This window comes from Centruroides sculpturatus, unplaced genomic scaffold, assembly GCF_000671375.1.
Source record: "Centruroides sculpturatus isolate CEXI.00-Female unplaced genomic scaffold, Cexi_2.0 scaffold626, whole genome shotgun sequence".
Taxonomy (NCBI): Eukaryota; Metazoa; Arthropoda; class Arachnida; order Scorpiones; family Buthidae; genus Centruroides; species Centruroides sculpturatus.
The window spans coordinates 240,397-261,524 of NW_019384860.1; the positions used below are offsets into that span (position 1 = coordinate 240,397).

The 21,128-nt window shown below is 29.1% G+C and overlaps 1 protein-coding gene and 2 long non-coding RNA genes across 3 annotated transcripts in view; 2 read left to right on the top strand and 1 right to left on the bottom strand.

The window, feature by feature from the left end:
• The window catches only part of LOC111630650, a 53,240-nt gene that overhangs the window by 15,015 nt on the left and 17,097 nt on the right, over positions 1-21,128 (bottom strand). The window lies entirely within an intron of this gene.
• On the top strand, positions 243-2,876 carry LOC111630652. The gene is made up of 3 exons (XR_002757561.1): positions 243-295; positions 2,359-2,561; positions 2,761-2,876. It is a non-coding gene; the product is annotated as an uncharacterized LOC111630652 (long non-coding RNA).
• LOC111630651 lies at positions 4,688-6,877 on the top strand. Its single transcript, XR_002757560.1, has 3 exons — positions 4,688-4,911; positions 5,111-5,326; positions 6,535-6,877. It is a non-coding gene; the product is annotated as an uncharacterized LOC111630651 (long non-coding RNA).

The following is a 21,128-nucleotide window of genomic DNA, read 5'->3' on the forward strand; positions in this document are numbered from 1 at the left end:
TATTTATAATATAAGTTTTATAAAAATAAATAATTAACTCTTTTGAGTACATTCTTGTAAAATTAATGTATGTACGATTAAATACAGTACAGTCAATTAATTCCAATTATTGCCTACTGTTATACGTTTATATATGTCTTTTTTGTAGGCCCATTTTTTTTATTTATTTGCTTCCTTTAAGGGATATATAATAAATGGCAGATGTTTTGACTTTTCCTTTTCCCTTCCTAACCTACAAAAATATGCAATACACATGTTTAGTACTTCTACCGATGTTTTGCAGGTTTTTATAATGGTTAGTTCTTTTAATAGAATGTAATGTTTATTTCGATAACTTTTATTTTTCTCTTTGTATAGCTTATAAACTCTGCTAGCAAGAAAGTGTGAAGTGCAGGAGCAAACCACTTCGAATTTGAGGTGGCGAGCATGTATTTAAATAAAAATTTATTGATTTATTTATTTGTCTCTAGGGTCCTGGAAATTTTTTTGCAGATTGCGTGTTATGCAATATGCATAACACGCAATCTGCATTTTACAAACGTTAACAAAACGTTAACATTTTACAAACGTTACAAAAATTTTACAACGCATTTTACAACTCATTTTACAAAAGAATCGCATTTTACTCCTCGTGTTATGCAATCTGCATAACACGAGGAGTAAAATGCGATTCTTTTGTAAAATGCGTTGTAAAATGCGTTGTAAAATGCGATTCTTTTGTAAATAGTTTAAAAATTTATCCATCTATGTGAAATTTTGGCGCTTTTGACAATGATTGTCATTTATTTATAACTTCGCTAGTATGTGATGTTACTATCTGTAGCACACACCCGTAAATGAAATAGACTAAATAGAGCCAATTTCATGTAGGCGTACGCAAAAATTGATACACTGTATATCACATTTCGCATTACTAGAAATAAACGTTAAATATGTTATAAAATTTTCCCGAAATATACTTTACTGATATAAAAACGCATATTAGATGATTGCGGTTGCGATTTGATGATTGCGAAATGCTTTTTAAAAAATATTAACACAAAAAATATACCCGCGAGCTGCAGAGACCACCTGGAGAAGATTCCAGGCATGTGTTGACAATGATGGCGAACAAGTAAGGATTCTTTGATTCTGAAATTATGAAAAAAACTTTTTTTTTATCCCGTTACACTCAGTCTGTTTCCATTAAAAGCGTGTGTCTCGTATAACTGTTAACATGTTTTTTGAAGTATTTTCTATCTACCTATAAGAATTTTGTTCAGTATTTTTTGGCTAAAAATGATCGAAAATAAGTCTTATCTGATTTATGAATAGGTTTACATCTTACAATAGCCTTAGTTTTTCTTACATGGCTTTCAAAGCGAGAGCTTCCTTATTGGTAAAAACTCTTCAGGTAGTTTTCGGAGAAAGGTTTTCACTTCCTCAATAACTTCATTCCATCTAAATGTTTCGTCCACGAATTATATTCTTCATTAGAATTGTATGGGAAGAGAATTGGACGAATGAAGCAATACAGTTCAATGTACTGTNTTATAATTATTGTCTTATTTAATAACGGAATTTTTATACTTTTCCTGTCTGGTTGGATGTTATTCATTTCGGATTCAAAAGAGACTGCAACCGAGTTTTCGATATCACTTATGCATAAAAAGAATAGAATGATTTATCTTGCGCCGTACTCGTTATGTTGTACGAACATATCTACAATATTTTTGTTACTTGTGGAGTTGACAGAATACTCAATCGCTGTTTCCTTCACTTTGTTATATAATAATTAAGAAAATTAAATATAAGAAATTCCTCTTCCATTATTCATCAATTCATTCAGTAAATGAGAAAGTTATAAAAATACAATTTTAGCAATATTTTCTGCATCTGCAAAATTTCACAAATGAAAAAGTTATTTCAGAAATTATAATAATCCTTAAGAATAAATTGACTATTTTCATTATTTAAAGAAAAAATTGTCCCGTCGAAAAAACAATCGTGCAAATATTTGTTCAAAGAAATGTTTTGTCAGTCGTCATTACTCATAACATTACTTCAGCTTCTGCATATATTATTATTAAAATATAACCATAAAATGTAAAAGAAAAAACTTCTAAAGTATAAAAATAATTTTATATATATATGTATATATTTTTATCATTGAAAATAAATTATTAATATATTCAGTAAAAGTACAGAGAAATAGACGAGAGAAGAATTTATATAAAAGTAAAACTTGGTATATTTAAAAATAGATTTATATTAATTGAATATTTTGATAACGCGTAGAACTTAGACAGTGCTCTATAAGAAGAGGAGTTAAAATAATCAGATTAAGTTTAATCTCAAAAAACTTTTAATGTCTTTTAGTTTTTCTGTCACGATCTGGAAGTAGTAGTGACAGGCTTAGTTTTCGAAAAACAGTGGTTTCTATACATTGTAACCTTTGCGTGACCTCGCGCAACTTGTAGAATTCCCACGAGAAATTTAGCGAAGTAAATTGTTGAAATTTATAAAGAGGAAGAGTACAACTTTCTTTGTCCAGTTAGACCGGGACAAGAAGATTGGAAGAGGTAAATTTCTATTTTACTAAACGAATTTATTCCAATTCATCTTTAATTATTAAATCTCAATTCCGTCCGCGATAAGAAATAAAATAAATATTAATGAATGACACAAATTTATTTATCTCGCTTCTGACTCAAAATTAAATTTAACCCTTTTACGCATTTACCAAACGTAATATTAATTTCATTTTCTTGTTATATTTAGCGCATTGCTCTACAAACCTATTTTTCGAACAAAGCAGAGGATTCTAGCAAATAAACATGACTCAGAAAAACCAAAATTGCGTAAAAACCAAAAAAAGACTAATATTCAAAACATTTGGCAAAGCAATAATTGAAATTCAAAGAAAGTAAACCAGTGCATACTCAAATATATTTACAAGTCTGAACGAAGTTCAACCGCTGTCTTACTAAAAGAATGGTATGCAGATTACAAATAAAGAAAAATAATGCTAAAGCTATTGTAATGGGATTTATTTTTTCATTCGATTTAGGAATTAAACGCTTTCTATATATACATGTATATATTTTATGTGTAGGCTTCGAGAATACCGTCATGTGGGTAGGTGTCACGAAACAAATGTTATACACCTATATGGTTAATATACATATTTGTTATTGCAAATTTACTTTGTAAATAGAACAATGGCTTCACCAACTTATTATTTGTTGAATTAATATATATATATATATTTTTTTAATAAATTCGTTACATATAAATTAAANTTTTACTTTTCCGGCTCTGTTATACATAACAGAGGGAAAGTATGGTAATCGGTCAAAAAATGACCACCAAGATTTTTACATTTTTGGACTCAGGAGATCTGCAAACGTCGAAAAATACAAAAAAATTTAGGGATTTTTATCTATATGGATGATAATACGTGTGTATGGGGGCACGATTTTCTTTACCCTATTTGAAGCTTAATAACTCCTATGCTTTTTGTCGAAAATTTCTGAAATTTTTCAAGGAGGTTTGTTTATTAGGTGGGTTGATGTTATTAAATTTTGGTGGTTAAAGGTCGAAGATAAACGGGGAACGTTTGTCGTATCTCGAGTAGGGTCGGACTTCATGACAATTTTACTCGTTATTAGCATTTATAATTTTCTATAAAACCTATCCCTACGCTCAAAATTAAGCTTCTTGTCATTTTATAATAATTAAATAATATAAAAAGTTTTTTAAAAATAAAATATCATAACAGACGGTGCCACCAAAATCTTAAATATTTCCGGAAAAGTTAAGCAACTCGTTGTTGGATTTTTGCAATTAGCGACTTAAGTTTAACAAAATGTATTTAAATAATTTAAGAAATAATTATTATTTATAATTATTGTCTTATTTAATAACGGAATTTTTATACTTTTCCTGTCTGGTTGGATGTTATTCATTTCGGATTCAAAAGAGACTGCAACCGAGTTTTCGATATCACTTATGCATAAAAAGAATAGAATGATTTATCTTGCGCCGTACTCGTTATGTTGTACGAACATATCTACAATATTTTTGTTACTTGTGGAGTTGACAGAATACTCAATCGCTGTTTCCTTCACTTTGTTATATAATAATTAAGAAAATTAAATATAAGAAATTCCTCTTCCATTATTCATCAATTCATTCAGTAAATGAGAAAGTTATAAAAATACAATTTTAGCAATATTTTCTGCATCTGCAAAATTTCACAAATGAAAAAGTTATTTCAGAAATTATAATAATCCTTAAGAATAAATTGACTATTTTCATTATTTAAAGAAAAAATTGTCCCGTCGAAAAAACAATCGTGCAAATATTTGTTCAAAGAAATGTTTTGTCAGTCGTCATTACTCATAACATTACTTCAGCTTCTGCATATATTATTATTAAAATATAACCATAAAATGTAAAAGAAAAAACTTCTAAAGTATAAAAATAATTTTATATATATATGTATATATTTTTATCATTGAAAATAAATTATTAATATATTCAGTAAAAGTACAGAGAAATAGACGAGAGAAGAATTTATATAAAAGTAAAACTTGGTATATTTAAAAATAGATTTATATTAATTGAATATTTTGATAACGCGTAGAACTTAGACAGTGCTCTATAAGAAGAGGAGTTAAAATAATCAGATTAAGTTTAATCTCAAAAAACTTTTAATGTCTTTTAGTTTTTCTGTCACGATCTGGAAGTAGTAGTGACAGGCTTAGTTTTCGAAAAACAGTGGTTTCTATACATTGTAACCTTTGCGTGACCTCGCGCAACTTGTAGAATTCCCACGAGAAATTTAGCGAAGTAAATTGTTGAAATTTATAAAGAGGAAGAGTACAACTTTCTTTGTCCAGTTAGACCGGGACAAGAAGATTGGAAGAGGTAAATTTCTATTTTACTAAACGAATTTATTCCAATTCATCTTTAATTATTAAATCTCAATTCCGTCCGCGATAAGAAATAAAATAAATATTAATGAATGACACAAATTTATTTATCTCGCTTCTGACTCAAAATTAAATTTAACCCTTTTACGCATTTACCAAACGTAATATTAATTTCATTTTCTTGTTATATTTAGCGCATTGCTCTACAAACCTATTTTTCGAACAAAGCAGAGGATTCTAGCAAATAAACATGACTCAGAAAAACCAAAATTGCGTAAAAACCAAAAAAAGACTAATATTCAAAACATTTGGCAAAGCAATAATTGAAATTCAAAGAAAGTAAACCAGTGCATACTCAAATATATTTACAAGTCTGAACGAAGTTCAACCGCTGTCTTACTAAAAGAATGGTATGCAGATTACAAATAAAGAAAAATAATGCTAAAGCTATTGTAATGGGATTTATTTTTTCATTCGATTTAGGAATTAAACGCTTTCTATATATACATGTATATATTTTATGTGTAGGCTTCGAGAATACCGTCATGTGGGTAGGTGTCACGAAACAAATGTTATACACCTATATGGTTAATATACATATTTGTTATTGCAAATTTACTTTGTAAATAGAACAATGGCTTCACCAACTTATTATTTGTTGAATTAATATATATATATATATTTTTTTAATAAATTCGTTACATATAAATTAAACGTATAACTATTAAACATTTTTTAAAAAAATTTCCATTAATATAAGCCTATTTTCCCACGTTCTAACTTTCAAAACATTATTTATTTCTATTTTATTTTCTACTAGTTAATAATAATAATAATAATAATAATAAAATTAATTGTTGTTATTATTAGAGCTATGGTGAAAAATCCCATTTCAAATTCAAATGCATATATAAATATTTCCATTTAAATTAAATTTACAGGTACAGTAATATAAAGCTAATACAGTATAATTCTGAAATTGAGAAAAGAAATTGAATTAAAACAGAGAGATAAATGTAATTAATTAGTTGAAATTATTAACGAGAAAATAATTTTCTTGTTTACTGCGGATGCAGCTTTAAATTCTTTTAGCTGCATTTGCAGAAATAGTAAAACCGCGATTTCAATTAAAAACATTATCCTAAATACACATAGAATGAAAGCAGGAAATGAAAGAATACAATTACTGTAAAGATTCGGAGATTTCTGCAAACGTAGATGATAGGGTTATTATTGAACCTGTAAATTTTGATGGGCAATTCCATGTTTAGTTTCGTGTGAACAAACACGCAAACAGAGAATACGATAACGACAAGAGATCATTAAAGCTAAAACTTATTATCGGGAAGATTCCGTCCAAAAACGAACAGAATGCAAACTATAGCATTAGAATAAACTGCCGGCGACTCAAAGCCAATGCCATTAAATAAATATTGTCCTTTTGGCATTGCCATCGAAGGATTCGAGTAGAAGATTGCCTTTAGAATAATATTCATTTATTGCAAATATCGGCTTTCACTCCTTCTGATTACTTTTCCAGATACTTTTCACTACGATTCTTACCAGTGATTAATGATTTATATATAAATATATTTTGCTTATTTCATTTTCTTTCTAGCTTACAAGAGTCCAGGATAATTTAAAGATGTTAGATAAACCCCATTTGGATAGTATCAGAAGCCATTATCGACATCGATATTTAGAAACAAAAAAGAGAGAAGAGATGCATCGTCATAATGGCGGTATCTTCAGATCAATCAAAGCTGCTGCATTCTTATCCACAAGTTGCAGACATTTGTACAAATAAGTGTCGACGACATCACTCATCCTGAAAAATTGTTAATTATGTATGGTCTCTTTTTAATTTAATCCGCAACAATTGGACCATGAAGGCGCTCGATCTTCTCTCGTGTGTCGCTAGGAAACTAAAGAAAAATGAAAAATAAAAAAAATACAATTTTTTTTTTCATTTAATTTTGCCAACGAAAAAGCACAATAGGTTTTTGAATCGTGTTATTCTCAATATCAAGACCAAGGACGACTAAGCAGAAATGATAAACGAGATCCAAACTACATAAAAATAAAATATTATAAGGGATAACGGGACAAAAAAAAAATGTAATTATTTCTATAAAATATAACACTAACCGGCTGCAATAAATCTACCTTTACGGATCGTCATTAAGAAATCAGCGATGGACGTCACAAAAAACGAAAACAATTAAATGGAAAATTTTTGTTTTAATGAGAATTTAATTTAAATAATTTTTGAACTTGCTGCTTTTCTTAATAAAAACTTCTCTCGACATTCTCTTTACATTTTTCCCTCCTTTCTTCTTCTTCTTCAAATTTATTTTAGTCTGGGAATTTAAATCTAATAAAAAAAAAGAAAAGAAAAAAACTCGGAATGGAAAAATAACTTAAGTATATTAGGTAATATATAAATATATATATATATGAAAAATNACAAACACGCAAACAGAGAATACGATAACGACAAGAGATCATTAAAGCTAAAACTTATTATCGGGAAGATTCCGTCCAAAAACGAACAGAATGCAAACTATAGCATTAGAATAAACTGCCGGCGACTCAAAGCCAATGCCATTAAATAAATATTGTCCTTTTGGCATTGCCATCGAAGGATTCGAGTAGAAGATTGCCTTTAGAATAATATTCATTTATTGCAAATATCGGCTTTCACTCCTTCTGATTACTTTTCCAGATACTTTTCACTACGATTCTTACCAGTGATTAATGATTTATATATAAATATATTTTGCTTATTTCATTTTCTTTCTAGCTTACAAGAGTCCAGGATAATTTAAAGATGTTAGATAAACCCCATTTGGATAGTATCAGAAGCCATTATCGACATCGATATTTAGAAACAAAAAAGAGAGAAGAGATGCATCGTCATAATGGCGGTATCTTCAGATCAATCAAAGCTGCTGCATTCTTATCCACAAGTTGCAGACATTTGTACAAATAAGTGTCGACGACATCACTCATCCTGAAAAATTGTTAATTATGTATGGTCTCTTTTTAATTTAATCCGCAACAATTGGACCATGAAGGCGCTCGATCTTCTCTCGTGTGTCGCTAGGAAACTAAAGAAAAATGAAAAATAAAAAAAATACAATTTTTTTTTTCATTTAATTTTGCCAACGAAAAAGCACAATAGGTTTTTGAATCGTGTTATTCTCAATATCAAGACCAAGGACGACTAAGCAGAAATGATAAACGAGATCCAAACTACATAAAAATAAAATATTATAAGGGATAACGGGACAAAAAAAAAATGTAATTATTTCTATAAAATATAACACTAACCGGCTGCAATAAATCTACCTTTACGGATCGTCATTAAGAAATCAGCGATGGACGTCACAAAAAACGAAAACAATTAAATGGAAAATTTTTGTTTTAATGAGAATTTAATTTAAATAATTTTTGAACTTGCTGCTTTTCTTAATAAAAACTTCTCTCGACATTCTCTTTACATTTTTCCCTCCTTTCTTCTTCTTCTTCAAATTTATTTTAGTCTGGGAATTTAAATCTAATAAAAAAAAAGAAAAGAAAAAAACTCGGAATGGAAAAATAACTTAAGTATATTAGGTAATATATAAATATATATATATATGAAAAATTATTCCAGTTTTTTTACTTGAAGAATTTCATTCAGAAATGAAAAGACCTTGAATAAAATTTTTATTTTTATTTATTTATTTTTGCTTGAAATATTCAATATCATAGCATCATGAATTAATGATTAAACAGGGAAGTATATTAAGATGCGATTAGAATTACGGGATGGATTCGAATCATGTTCGGACTAGATCTTTGTTTGCCAACATCTGTGCTATCTCTTAGCATTATGTCGCCAGCTGTCGCGTGGCCATCGCCTTGTAAATGTGATGTGCCCGCGTACTATCTAAAGGAGATGCTCGAACAAGCAAACCATTTAAACCCTTTGTACAAAATTTTCATCTTTAATTACTTTATACAATTTTACCAATATGAGGTCATTCAACTGTTTATAGAAACAAATACGAATTAATTAAACATATCTTACTTCGTCCTGTTTTAAATGACAATTACGTTTCCAGAAATTTTCAATTAGAAAGATTCTTAAAAAAAAAAGTTAATGATAAGAGAATGACGGAAAATATAATTAGCTTAACATTTAGTGGTAAATTTAATATAAAAATATTCTTATTAGAGCAAAAAGTTTCATTGGATCACGCCTAAGATCTCGACATAAAATTTAGTATATTGCTTATAATTAATTTTAAAAAATTTAATTATATTTAAAATTTCATGTTTTTTTTTAATTTAAAAAGACATCATCCATAAATATAATCGTTAAAATATTTATGCTTATGAATTGCATGAATTTGAATGTAACGATAGAAATTTTATAAATTCTCATTTTTCTAATAATTAAAATTTGAAATAGTTACAATTGCTTTTAACAAATTAGAATAGAAATCAACACTCGGAATTGTCTGTCTTGTCCGTATGCGGTATGTTACATTATTCGATGTAAATTAAGTTATGAGAGAGAGAGAGCTTCGGAGCAGTTCTGTCCATTTAGTGATTACTCGTTCCTGATTAAACAATTGACATACATACAAAGAACAAAGGCTACTACACAAGAAGAAAGAGATGTCATCATTCTAAGCTCAGTTAGTCTTTATGTCGAAATTTCATTGAACCGAAATGAAAACAAACAATTCGTGTCACATACTTGGAAAATGGATATTGAAAGGCGATATTTTCAGCGATAAAGAGAGAGAAAGAGAACGATGACTTAGTCACAACTGCAGAAGTAATAGTCCTTTTCTATAAACAATCGAGTGTAAATCGTCGCAAAAAAAGAAATTACTTTGTTAGTGTTTTCGATTTTCTACGATTGCAATAAAGGTATTTTACAACGTTTATTATAAACTCCGAGTTATTCAATTACTTTCTCAAAAAGAGAGAAAGTTGTACTAGAATAAGACAAATGTGCCAGAACACATTAAATCTTATACCGCTTGGATACATATACACAGACGCACGGCCTTGTAACATCTTTGAAATATATACAGTACAGTGAAACCTGTGTAAACCGGACTCGCACGGTACCGAATACTTTTTCTGGTTTGGCCCGTTTCCTTTTTGTACTGGTTTTAAACAGAAAAACTCGCAACTTTCGAAGAATTTGTCCCGTTTAAGCAGGTTTCCGTTTTTTTTAAGGTCGCGTTTTGAACAGATCTATATTTCAAGGCTGTGCAAACGGGAAGTTTTATGAGTTTGACCTCCTCATATGAGAAGAATATGTTAATAAAACAGTAAATTGTATGTAACATATATTTATAGAAGATAAGATTGCCGAGTTGTTAAAGTGTTAGTCACCACCCTGAGACCCGAAAACTAATCAGATCGGATCGAAAAAATCCCAGATATTTTTCGGAAGTAATCTATTCCGAATATGTTGGGCCACGTTTCTGATCATAGGCCTAATGAACCCACGATTGGTTTGATGAAAAGGCTCTCTTATGACTCAAAAAAACAGAAAGACCCATTAAAAAAATAATAATAACTTATTTTGCATTCGTTCTTAATCTACTGTATTCTTACTCTACTCTATACACTCGTATCTATACTGTAGAGATTAATAAACTACGCTACGAAAAAATAATGTGTTTTTTAAAACCCCACCCTTTTAAAAATGCTGCGAACGTGCCTGATATATTCCATAAATAATAATCATTCTATGGATAGAGATTATATAGCAGAATTTCATTTAGAACATTTATTATTACAAATTTCAGAGCATTTAGTACAATAAAAGACCTATATATTTGAATATGAAGCATAAAATGTATCTTTTAATCTTACTGAAATGCTCTAATTCTCCGTATCAAACTTATAACTCTTTTAGATGAATTTAGCTAATAGCAATAATTTTATAATCACGATTATGTGAATAAATTTCAGACAATATTTAATAAAAGAGAAACAGTTTCAATTTTCATGAATAATATTTATAACTAAAAAAGAAACTAGAGATTTCTTATTAGTGAATAATTCAATTCGCGTCGAATTGATCACATTCGCATATAATTCTATATTAAATGATTAAAAGATCGTTTAATTTGCTTAATATTATACAATTGAATTTCTATGAGATATTCAATAATATATGGAGCCAATTCAGTTTCCGTCAGATATTTAACAGCTAATCAGTTTCGTCTGTTTGACTGATTTGCATAAGAGCATTGGACTGGTTCTCATCCAAGACTCCAACTCCCGATTAATGAATTATTTAGATGGAGTCTGTGCGTCAGCAGTATTGATAGATGGAAAGAAGGGAGATTAGCGTGGGAGAAATTTCAATCAACAGCAATCTAGAAGATAATAACTCTAGAATTTTCAACAAAAAGACACCACCCTTCAAAGGCGTGGTTCCGTCGCGAACTCCCAGGCATAAATATGACTAAATAGCATGAATCCTCTTCCTAACCAAATAATTTTTTATCTGACAATTATTCTTAAATACGGGGAAAATAATTAACGAATAAAAAAAAACATATAAATAAATATATAATTGACACACTTAAATTTCTCTCCAATAAGAATTTCGCTTTTATTTTGACGAACTGTTCTTTACGTAAACATAAAAGAAATAAAATCAATAGAATTATTTCGACTTGTTAAAATAATAATCATGTCTTTGGCATATTTCTCGATTCTTTACGTTCATCAGTCATTATAATTTTAAATTAAAAAATTGTAAATTAGCGCGAGATCTTCATTTAATTATGACTCTTTCATCAACCTCTAAAGTCCTTAATGCTTACAGTAAATTTGAAAGCTGTAAATTTTGTACCTTTACGACGTATAATTATTATTTACAAATTATATTAACAAACATTTCAAATAATTTTAAGTAAAAATTTTACTTAGAAACACGTAATTAAAGTGGAAAATTTAAAATATAGAATTAACAAAGAGAATAAAGAGGGGGAAGATCAAAACAAAAATAAATTTAGGATTTTTAACAGGATGCCACATTTATCAGAAATGCTCAAAAGTGCAATAAAAATTCAAATTTCGTTCAAATGATATAAATATATAGAGAGAGAACTTCTTAAAATACTCGGAAGAAAAGTTTAAAAATAAGGACATATTGATTAAAATTTTACATTTAAATTATCAAATTAAAAATGTTTGAATAAAAAACAAATTTTAAAACTTCAAAAATAATTATNATCTTCTGCTTATATATTGTAATTTTTAAATCTGTATTTTAACTTAATGCGAAGGAAAATACTCAATAATAATCTGTATAACTGATAATACAGTGAATTAATTTGGTTATTTTCTTTCTTCATTATATGTAATAACGTTGTAAGATTAAAATTCATTAGTTTTAGAAATATTAACTCAGCCAAAAGATCAAAAAGGATGATACGCTGTCAGCCAATATATTACACTTTCTATATCCTCTGATATATTTGCCTACTTAATCATCATGAGTAAGAATTAATATTTACAGTCGATCAACTTTTCTCATCATCCAGGACCAAGAAAATTAGAAACCAGAAAAATTTTTACTTCCTGCTGCTTGTAATTATTTTTAACGAGTCGGATTTTTTTCCCCTTCAGATATTGGAAAAGTGTAAGTGAAATGCAAACATTGAATCTTTCGACCATTTTCAATTGTTACGTACACGAAATACTTTCATTTTGGGTGTGACTCTTTTTAAGATGATAACGATTATCTTCTTTTTTTTTACGAGGAGATTTTCGCCTTATTGATAATTATAAATTTTTTACTTGACAATAGTCACATTATTGTTTTTATGAACGATTTTCTCATCTCTAAGCTTTAAAAAACATTAGTCAGTGTCTCGGTAGAATAGAAATAAAACATAGAATAAAACGATTTTAAAAGGAAAATATAGAAAAAGTTTAAAGTAAAAAATAGAAAATGTAATAATTTTATATAAATTATTCTGCACGACTTTATTTCTTCGGGGTTGGGCCTATATTGACGAATTATGTAAAAGAATTCGATTGAATAATACAAGAAATTTCGAAGAAGAGAGGAGGAGGAGGAAGAAGAAGAGATAATTTTGATAATAATTAGCCTCACAACTCTTATTACATTAATACAAAATTATTGAAAACTTCGAACAAAAATATGATCGATTAGAATAATTTTTTAAATGTTATTTTTTATAAAAGAAATAGAAAAAGAAATGTTAGAATTTGCTGTCCTAGAATTTATTATATCGATCTTTTTGGTTGATGAATTTTTCGAGCTGTATATTGATATGACTTTGAAATTTAATAGCTTTTTAATTAGCTAATTAACTCAGATAAACTAATCGTATCAAGTTCATTCGTTAAAGTTTGTTATAGGTTAGGATATAAACAAAAGAGTAGACTATGTTCATTCAATACAAAAATGTACATTTAAACCATTACTAGCGGAGTAAATTATATGTAAATGTTCACTTTTAACCGTGAAACATAACCAGAAAAATGTTACACAAATATATTTAAATGGATCAAAATACTAAGTGAAATTTTGTGTCAACGTAAAATATTATTATTATTTTTTTTAAATTAGCGAAAATCTATACCTATCTTCGTGAATATATATTAAATATTATAAATATTTAAAATTTAAATGACATTAACAACTTCAAAATTTACTTTATTGTTAAAAAATGTAAATATTTTTGCCTATCTCTTCCCCTTTTTTAAATATTTAAATGCGTTAGGAAACTTTCTAGCAGGTTTTTATAGTATTCTCATAAAGAAACAATTGTTCTCCTCTAAGTCATTCTTTGTGTTTGAGCAATGAATAAATTAATGTCTGAAAAATACTTCATTATGATTAATTACACATATTAAAATAAGCATAATTTTTTTCTTTATTTAATGAGAAATTAGGGTTGAAAATTCGTGTAAAAAATGCATAAGACACTGAAGATATTTAATAAGTTCTTAGTATGATTCAAAATTCTTGAAATCCTTTTATTAATAAAATAGTCTAATATATATATATATATAGATATTAACAAACAATACATTTTAATTATTTTATGTATATATAATTTAAAAAACAATGTGCACAGTTTTTAATTTTTCAGTATATTTCAGTTTAATGGAAAAATTTGTCTACAGAGCAAAAATTATTTTTTTTAAATGTCAAGATAACAATGTATATATATATATATATACTTATGTAATAAAAGTAGGAATTAAAAGGAAATAAAGAAATTGTCAAGCAGATAAAACCATAAGAAGCAGATCATCCAAAATGTATTCTTTCCAGAATAAGTCAGTTGTTATTGACAGGGTCAATCCCCATAGACAAACAGAGCTTCTTCAATGTCAAACTTTATCCCATCAATCACACAACAAGACTAGAAACGTTGTTAATTTAGAGTATTTAAAATATTTTTCAATCAATCTTTCTTATTTAAAAAAAACAATAAATAAATAATTGAGGCACGTAATGATTAATTAAGCGCACGATTCTTCCATAATTATATATAATATAATAATCGGCAGTTATTTGTTATTAGATGCAGCTCTCTAATTTCGATTTTCTTCGCCGCTTTTAATGACGACTCTTCACTACCGAAATAATTTGAATCTTTTCTCGAACATTTTTAAAATTAAAATAATAATTGATAAATTTAAAAATTTAAATTACTCTATCAAGTTTTAAAGTAATCGAGTGTCGCTAATATAACTTTAATGTCGTGTTTTCCTCAGGTTAGCTTTTTGGCATAAGTTGAAGTGTTGACAGGAAAGATTGATATACAGGGGCCGGAACCTAGTATTACTGTACATAACGACCGGGTTATTAGGTTTACCACACTTTATAAAATAAGAATCTCCGCGATATAACGTTTAATTTTTTATAAGCATGTCTAAACAGTTTCGTTGTTTTGTCACTTAGAGTTAGAAAGAATGTAGACCTAAGGATTTCTTCGTATAATAAAACGAGAGAATATTTGATCTTCGGAATTTCACAAGATGCAAGAGTTGTTTTAGGAAAGATAGGAAGAGAGGAGGGGAAAAAATAAAGTTTAATAATTTCCTCAGTTATCTGTCTGACTTTATGAAAGTTCAGGCTGCGATCAATACGTTCTCAGAATGTCAGCCACTACAACCTTCTCCTTGACGTTCGGCACAATGTTGTTGACACGTGATCGCATCTGTCATTCCGTATCCTAGACAGACCATCAGTACAGAAGACCAGGCTAAAATACGATTGCTTGCCGAGAAAAGCCAGTCTCTTCGTCAACATAGTAGGCGCCCTTTCTTCGAGTGTACCGGAAATGCAGGCTGATGGAGAACGTCTCGCAAACAGTATTCGTCTTTCAGAGCTTCCATATCCCCGACCGTACTCTTAAATGTTAATGTCACGTTGGGAAACCCGACGGCATGCATCTAGATTTGTATTTATATAGCATTCATAAAAGCATTTGCATTTGATAAGTTCTTTTAACTGCCGTAGAAAGTTTTAAAGTTCTTCATTAACGTATTTTAATATAAGTATTGCAAAAACTTACTTACAGATTAAGAATATTTCGCCTTTCGAGGTAAACGAAAAATTCATTAAATTAATTAACTCTTAATTACAACGATTAATTTAAACAAACAAAACAGAAAACATTAATTACGGCTCATTAATAATTTTAAAACTAAATGAATTTCTTACTGATTAAAGCTTTAAAACCGTAAAGAATGTCAGAATTTTTCTCTTTAAAAACTGCTGAAAGTATATAATTGACATGATTATTTCCATTCAGGAAGAATCAATAATGCATCGACTGCAAATGCTGTAGTTCCAGGCTGAACTCAGCAAATTTTCTCCTCTAAATACCAACCTATATTTTCAAAAACACGTCGGGAATGCGGAGCCAACGAATGATCAAATGGTAAATCAGATGTGTCTCGATATTACAAACATATTTCGTCCAATCTTTCCCGTCATCCTCTATCTAATATCATAGAGTAAAGTCCGAGTCACCACGATAACAACAACCACTCGTCCTCTACTGTCCCTAGCAGTTATCTTTTCTCGGATGCAGTAAGTGTCTTCTTATCCCCGCTCTGCTACCGTATTTCCTTTGCACGGCCCGGGGGAGTTGCTGACTTCAGTAATTCTTCCCCTTACTTCCTTTCTAACATCAACCCAATATATTGCTGTTTGTCGCGTGAGATTGAATCTTTTCTCCGACTTTGTACAAATCCTCAGCACAATTTCCACTAACTTGTGTGTACACATTTACGGTCACCTGTCACTCGGCTAACATTTTCCATTAGCGACTGTGGAAACTGTGAGAGTGGCTGACAAAATCTCTAATTTTAGTGTTAACGGCAACAACGTCTTTGCCACTTTGTGTCATTCTTCCTCTTCCAATCTTCCGACCAGGGCTGCGTCGTCCACTTTTTCTTCTCCAAATGAACCAACGTCCACCCGCAGATATAACTAACAACTGATAAACGATCGGCCGGTCCGAGGATATCAGATTTTTAAACGAGAAAGCCGTTCTACTTGTCGGATCGCGCGAATAATAGCGTAATTAGTGCGGCTTTATTAATCGTAAAAGATTAATGAACGTCACGGCCTCCGATTATGCTCAGAAACTGAGCAAGCGAGGACCCCAGAAAAACTGGAAACGAAATTTTTTCCACATCAAAATCTATTTATATCGAAATGCTTTAGTTGTGTATATCTATTTTTACTTCGAGTTTGATTCTTTCCAAACCACTTTTGCTAAATTTCTACAGTCTACTCCTTAGAGAAATGTTTGAAACTCACCAGAAGTCGCAATTTAAATCGATTTAAACTTTCAATTCTTTGCCACAAACTTGCCAATAAATTACTCGTCCAATTTTTATCTAGATTAAGATATAAATTTTAGGAAATTGATACCGAAAACGGATCATTAGAAGTCATCGCCTACACTCCAATCTACAATTATAATGACTAATGCGCCTGTCATAATATCGTAAGCAGTCTTCCAAGGAACACTCCACAAGTTGTCAAAGTTTGCGTGTTTAATCTCTATAATATGTGATGTCTGTTTCTAGAAGAGCAACTTGCATTAACATTATCGGGTCAAAAGAGTTCTTGTCTTTAACAATAGAAGATCCTTATTTACCGTCCCTTTACTAAAGACGCTTTTATACATTAGAAAACATCGACTCGGCCGTTTTTTCCTTTAATCATTGTATTACTCTTAATGGATTTTAAGTAGAAATGGAGAGATGAAAGATTCCCGATTTCCATTTTCTTCCAAAAGATCATCGAAGCAAAAAATCTTTATTGAAAAAGAAGTAGAATTTCAAATAGATAAAAGTTTAGCTAAGCTGATTTTAATATTAAATTTCTATATAATTTCATTAAAATGACGACGAAATACCTTCCAGTCGAATTTTTATTTATTGAAAATAAAAATAAACCGAGGTTAAAAAAATATAATTATACAACTGCAAAAATTAATTAAATTTATACACTTAAATAACAAACTAAATTAAAAGAAAATNACAATAAACAATATATTGCCACACGCGGAAAGAATCTGAAAATATTTACCTAAAATAGTCTTTATTTACATAAAACGGAAATTGCCATAATAGAATTTTATCAAAGAAAGTGAAAATCCGTCCAACGTTTACGTTAGGCTATTGAATGTTTATGGAGAGGAAACTTCTTCCTACATTCAAATAACCAGATGGATCAGCCGTTTATTCCAACGAAAGAAACACATTGATAATCATAAAACAGGATCTTCACCCGAAACATCTGCGGCCACCAATAATCATAAAAGTTTAAAATTAATATTTTCTTATAATATTATCAATAATTTGCAGAGGTATACATTTCGCAACCTGTCGAAGGTTTAAGAGATTGTTGAATATTGTACTATCTCATTAAAAACAATACAAAGAGTAAAAATTATTATGACAGCTTCATAATGCCGGGCAACAATTTTTTATCTTATTTTTAATTTATTTAATTTAAAATATATCCTTTCGATCTCAGATTAGTAGTGTCTTGTCGCTGTACATTATACTTTCCCTGATAACAACAGAGTCGGTCATCTATGTAACTCCGTTTTGGGGAAATTTGGCATAAACCGGAAATCGCGCGATTTCCGGTTTATGCCAAAATTCATGTATAATCGGGTTAATCGGGGTCTCTTGCCTCTAAGCATTCCATATCTAGTCTTGTCTTTCATATATCTTACACCCCGTTCTCGAGATTAAGGAAGGACAGACAGACATGCGATACAGATTAAGAGGGCTATCTGAAAATAGACAGCCCTACAGAGCATAAAGGAAAACGGAAGAAGAAAAGAAAAAAGTTGGCGAACAAAAGGAAAGGAGATGAAGAGGAAACCCATGAGTCGCATCGGCGTTTATTGAAACAAAATAAGTATGTACAGTACAGTACAAATTTTATATTGAAGAGCAGTGTAACAGTGGGTGTTGGCCTTATAAGTGCGCTATTTACAAGAGTTAGCCAAAATATTTTGTACAAAAACAAGATAACAATAAAAGTTGGTCCTGTCTTGGACTCCAGACAGACGGACGAACGAAAGTGGGAATTTACAAGTGTGTAATTTTTTTTTTTTCAAATTGCAGCCCAAATACAATAAAACATCGGGGTAATCGGTATAAACTGTATACTTTAAAGAAAATAAGTAAAACAATAGACCACAGCAAAAAGGAACAAGCAGAGATCTTCGCCTGAAAGAATTCGACAAGAGTAAGATTACGACAACAACTTTGAAAACTTAAGAAAGCATCGCCTAGTCGAGCTTCCAAACAGCTGGAGAGATAATGCCGATGTATAGACTGCGAGTAAACACGATAGAAATTGTGAATTACGCTTCTCCAAAAGCGGAAGATTTTTGCCGCCAGGCGAAATTCTGTTTCTGTTATACACGACAATGCCTGGCCGCACATAGCTAATTAAATACTGCAAGGCTGAAAATGCGCAAAGTCAATCCAAAGTGAAGCATGGATGAACGTATCAACGGTAAATATTTTACATGATTATTTATTTGCTTAAATCTAGCAACGAACAATTTTAATCTATTAAGGAAACTCGTATAAAAAAATAAAGAAATACATTTAAGTTCTGTTATACAGTAGCTAATAACATTGTTAATTTATTTGGAAGATTCTATTATTTCCTTCTATACATTTTATCTATAATGGTTTAGAATAAATCATCATTAAAAATCTAAAGAAACTAATTTAAACTTTCTATTACAGAGACTTTAAGCGTATAGTACAGTACATTTCAAATTCTTTACAGTTATCAGAGATCGAGATATATTACAGTTACTTTCTTTAGACTAGTTCTTAAGTCTAAAAATATCGAAGAATTAGAAAATAAAGTAAACTATCTATACAATGTCGTTGTGTAAATTAGAATTTTTCCTATTTTAAAGAATTTTTTTAACGTCGCCTTAAGCTTAATATAAAAAAGTAGTATAAAACATTTAATTCTATTAATACAGGCAATAATATTGGATATTAATGTAACAAATTTCAGATATAATACATTGATTATAATATATATTTCTCTATTATTCGTGCACACGAAAAGATAGATTAGAAAGATTCCTATGTTAAGTTTATTTTAAAAGACGAATTTTCTACTGTAAAAGTTTAAAAATTAGTTATGTTAAGCACAATATATTCTTAGGAAATGGAGGAAATCAAACAAGTTAAAGCTATAGTGGGTCTTTTTCGACATTACAGTTCGGAAATTGATTTCAATAACATTGATAATGTAGGAGACATCAGACAGCTTAAGCTTATTGAAGATGATAAAGGTCATCAATCAAGGTATTAACAATATCTGTATTTGTTAAGTTTAATCTGTTACATAAAGTAGTTTTATACATATAAAATTTGAAGCTTACAAGAAAAATAAGGAAATTTTCCTAGAAAATTAAAAAAATATTAGCAATTTCTCTTGTAATTATTTACGAAGAGTTAGTAATAATGGAGAGAGTCACAGAATTCCACAAGACCATAAAAATGACTTTAACGTGCACAATAAAGAATTCAGGAAGAACATTCATTGTGTTATGATTTTTTAAATTAGACAAAAACTGTTATAAAATATAATATAATATGAGTAAAATAAAATATATTAGTCTTTAAATATGAGTCCTTAATCAATACAAGACTACAGGAAAATACTGAATACAATCTCCTTTCTCACTCTATTAATAATAAGAGAGTAAGAAAGAAGCCATATTCTGAGCCATATTATAATTTAAATTTTAATCTGTTATTATATTTATTATTTTTCTAAAAACTTTATATAATTTGTTGATATTTTCAATGATGCAATTTCTATTTCTCTATGTCCATTTTAAACAAGTTTCCTTAGTGTTAATATAATATTTCGTCATTATTACATTATATCACGTCATTTATATTGTTTATTTATATCTTTAATAAAGAATAAAAACGAATTAAGTCGATTTCTAGCAACATCATAGAATTTTTATGTCCTTGTACAGCCGCATGTAAATAAATAATTGGACTAACTCCATATTTATAAGGCAGATAATATATTGACATTTTTTGTTCATAGAAATTTGCTTACAATGGACAGCAAAGATTGAATGCAATTAAGATTTACATAGAATTTTGCTTCGAAAATATTTGTAATTCGCAATATTTGATATTAAAATATAAATTTCATCACCTGTTTTACATTTATTGAATTTTTTTAAACGTGATAAACATCTTTTATAAAGTAAAATGCTTAAAATTTATTTTAGGTGTTCCTTTTCAAATAAAATTATGTATTTACTGCCAGACTTCTATGTAACGCTACTATTTGTTTGACTCTGAAATTGGCACTAAATCGAATATGGCGATAAATCGAAGTACTGTACATCAAATAACAAGAATTGTTTATAGTGTCGAAAGCTATATACCAATTTGAATTTGTGAGTTTGAATATTACACTTCATTTAGTGATAATAATATGGTTGAAGAATTTTCTATTTAATTTTTATGGAGAAAATGCGTTTACAATTATTCACAGCGTTATTTAGGGGATGCTACATCATATTTGCAAGTTATTTAAAGATTAATAATACAATTAAAACAATTTTGATAATTATAAAAGTTAAAAATATAATAAAATAAATT